This window comes from Nanorana parkeri, unplaced genomic scaffold, assembly GCF_000935625.1.
Source record: "Nanorana parkeri isolate BGI_ZX_2015 unplaced genomic scaffold, ASM93562v1 scaffold3610, whole genome shotgun sequence".
Taxonomy (NCBI): domain Eukaryota; kingdom Metazoa; phylum Chordata; class Amphibia; order Anura; family Dicroglossidae; genus Nanorana; species Nanorana parkeri.
In genome coordinates this window covers 681-3,955 of record NW_017309878.1, presented here as the reverse complement: position 1 = coordinate 3,955, position 3,275 = coordinate 681, and the positions used below count along the sequence as shown (strand labels likewise).

The 3,275-nt window shown below is 61.4% G+C and overlaps 1 protein-coding gene across 1 annotated transcript in view; it reads right to left on the bottom strand.

The window, feature by feature from the left end:
* LOC108803329 (myosin-4-like) overlaps positions 1–2,718 on the bottom strand; it is a 16,501-nt gene extending 13,783 nt beyond the window's left edge. The window contains exons 1-2 of the mRNA XM_018575177.1: positions 2,697–2,718; positions 363–407 (exon numbers count right to left, since the gene is read on the bottom strand). The gene's annotated coding sequence lies outside the window, so the exon portion shown is untranslated. The remainder of the gene's footprint in view (positions 1–362; positions 408–2,696) is intronic.
* Positions 2,719–3,275: the final 557 nt, after the last annotated feature.

Genomic DNA, 3,275 nt, shown 5'->3' with positions numbered 1-3,275 from the left:
CCCCCCCTCTTAAATCTGCACCTCAAAGGAAATTCCACCAACTATACCAGTGTAATCATTACTTTCATAACAATTGCATACGGAGTTCCCATATTATATCATTAATTGTACACAAATGTATTTCCCAAATGCTGTTATTACAGAAATGAGTCATTGTGCCGCCAGACTACTCGGGGCCCCGTAGCAGTTGCACGGTGTACCATAGCAATAGTTATACTCTAGGCTATTGTGGTATTTTACTGATACGATGTCATCACAATCTCTAATCAAACGTTAAACATTTCTGATGTTATTAATTGTTAGAAATGTATCACTATTCAGAAATTAGCATGTGGTAAAGTTTATAGAGGCAATGTACCAACCTTGTATCCTTCTAAGATGGAAAAATTATATTCAGAGGATATCAGCTATGGGAAAAAAAATTGCAGCATTAAAATGATTTGTATTGTTTTTATGATATCTATGATCAATGTGTATGACTCCCTTCCTCTGCTGGAAGTCTGTTCCAGGCATCAACTACTCTTTCTTTGGAGGGGGGTGCTGTGTACGGGGCTCAGTCTTCGGAGGGGGGGGCTGTGCACGGGGCTCAGTCTTCCGAGGGGGGAGCTGTGTACGGGGCTCCGTCTTCGGAGGGGGGGGCTGTGCACGGGGCTCAGTCTTCCGAGGGGGGAGCTGTGTACGGGGCTCCGTCTTCGGAGGGGGGGGCTGTGCACGGGGCTCAGTCTTCCGAGGGGGGAGCTGTGTACGGGGCTCCGTCTTCGGAGGGGGGGGCTGTGCACGGGGCTCAGTCTTCCGAGGGGGGAGCTGTGTACGGGGCTCCGTCTTCGGAGGGGGGGGCTGTGCACGGGGCTCAGTCTTCCGAGGGGGGAGCTGTGTACGGGGCTCCGTCTTCGGAGGGGGGGGCTGTGCACGGGGCTCAGTCTTCCGAGGGGGGAGCTGTGTACGGGGCTCCGTCTTCGGAGGGGGGGGCTGTGCACGGGGCTCAGTCTTCCGAGGGGGGAGCTGTGTACGGGGCTCCGTCTTCGGAGGGGGGGGCTGTGCACGGGGCTCAGTCTTCCGAGGGGGGAGCTGTGTACGGGGCTCCGTCTTCGGAGGGGGGGGCTGTGCACGGGGCTCAGTCTTCCGAGGGGGGAGCTGTGTACGGGGCTCCGTCTTCGGAGGGGGGGGCTGTGCACGGGGCTCAGTCTTCCGAGGGGGGAGCTGTGTACGGGGCTCCGTCTTCGGAGGGGGGGGCTGTGCACGGGGCTCAGTCTTCCGAGGGGGGAGCTGTGTACGGGGCTCCGTCTTCGGAGGGGGGGGCTGTGCACGGGGCTCAGTCTTCCGAGGGGGGAGCTGTGTACGGGGCTCCGTCTTCGGAGGGGGGGGCTGTGCACGGGGCTCAGTCTTCCGAGGGGGGAGCTGTGTACGGGGCTCCGTCTTCGGAGGGGGGGGCTGTGCACGGGGCTCAGTCTTCCGAGGGGGGAGCTGTGTACGGGGCTCCGTCTTCGGAGGGGGGGGCTGTGCACGGGGCTCAGTCTTCCGAGGGGGGAGCTGTGTACGGGGCTCCGTCTTCGGAGGGGGGGGCTGTGCACGGGGCTCAGTCTTCCGAGGGGGGAGCTGTGTACGGGGCTCCGTCTTCGGAGGGGGGGGCTGTGCACGGGGCTCAGTCTTCCGAGGGGGGAGCTGTGTACGGGGCTCCGTCTTCGGAGGGGGGGGCTGTGCACGGGGCTCAGTCTTCCGAGGGGGGAGCTGTGTACGGGGCTCCGTCTTCGGAGGGGGGGGCTGTGCACGGGGCTCAGTCTTCCGAGGGGGGAGCTGTGTACGGGGCTCCGTCTTCGGAGGGGGGGGCTGTGCACGGGGCTCAGTCTTCCGAGGGGGGAGCTGTGTACGGGGCTCCGTCTTCGGAGGGGGGGGCTGTGCACGGGGCTCAGTCTTCCGAGGGGGGAGCTGTGTACGGGGCTCCGTCTTCGGAGGGGGGGGCTGTGCACGGGGCTCAGTCTTCCGAGGGGGGAGCTGTGTACGGGGCTCCGTCTTCGGAGGGGGGGGCTGTGCACGGGGCTCAGTCTTCCGAGGGGGGAGCTGTGTACGGGGCTCCGTCTTCGGAGGGGGGGGCTGTGCACGGGGCTCAGTCTTCCGAGGGGGGAGCTGTGTACGGGGCTCCGTCTTCGGAGGGGGGGGCTGTGCACGGGGCTCAGTCTTCCGAGGGGGGAGCTGTGTACGGGGCTCCGTCTTCGGAGGGGGGGGCTGTGCACGGGGCTCAGTCTTCCGAGGGGGGAGCTGTGTACGGGGCTCCGTCTTCGGAGGGGGGGGCTGTGCACGGGGCTCAGTCTTCCGAGGGGGGAGCTGTGTACGGGGCTCCGTCTTCGGAGGGGGGGGCTGTGCACGGGGCTCAGTCTTCCGAGGGGGGAGCTGTGTACGGGGCTCCGTCTTCGGAGGGGGGGGCTGTGCACGGGGCTCAGTCTTCCGAGGGGGGAGCTGTGTACGGGGCTCCGTCTTCGGAGGGGGGGGCTGTGCACGGGGCTCAGTCTTCCGAGGGGGGAGCTGTGTACGGGGCTCCGTCTTCGGAGGGGGGGGCTGTGCACGGGGCTCAGTCTTCCGAGGGGGGAGCTGTGTACGGGGCTCCGTCTTCGGAGGGGGGGGCTGTGCACGGGGCTCAGTCTTCGGAGGGGGGTGCTGTGTATGGTTCTGGGGTCACACAGACGCAGGGACCGGCTTACCTCTAGATGCAGCAGAGCCAGTGAAGGAATAGTGGGGCAGCGTCTGGGGATTCTTTTATACGGGGAGATGTGCTGGGGCAGCATTTTGGGCTTCTCTATATTTGGAGATTGGGCTGGAAATGTGTTGATGTTGTCACTTTACTCCTGCTGATCACTGACAGATACGCGAGGACCGGCAGCCATCTGCACAAGCCATTGATTTTTTTTTTTTATATATAAAGTGTCACCTGCTATGTGTTTATATCCCCCGATCCCAATATAGAACGCTGATCTGAAACAGGACCGAGGAGGAGCTCAATGTCGCCACTGAACCTAAGAGACCCGAAACCTCTACTTCTCAATGAACTCCAGGCCATCCGCCGCGGTCACTGTCAGGGAACCAGAATGTGGGATCGTTACAATGAAGAAAGTCCCGGCGATCCCACAAAGTGACTTTTATCCCTCGAATCTTCCTTCCTCAATCCGGACATCTGCGGATGACTACTCTCATCATCCTCTAGAGCAGCTGTTCTTCAGTCACGGCACCCCTAAAAAGTATGCAAAATCTCAAGGCACCCCAATCTAAGGGGGGGGGGGGAA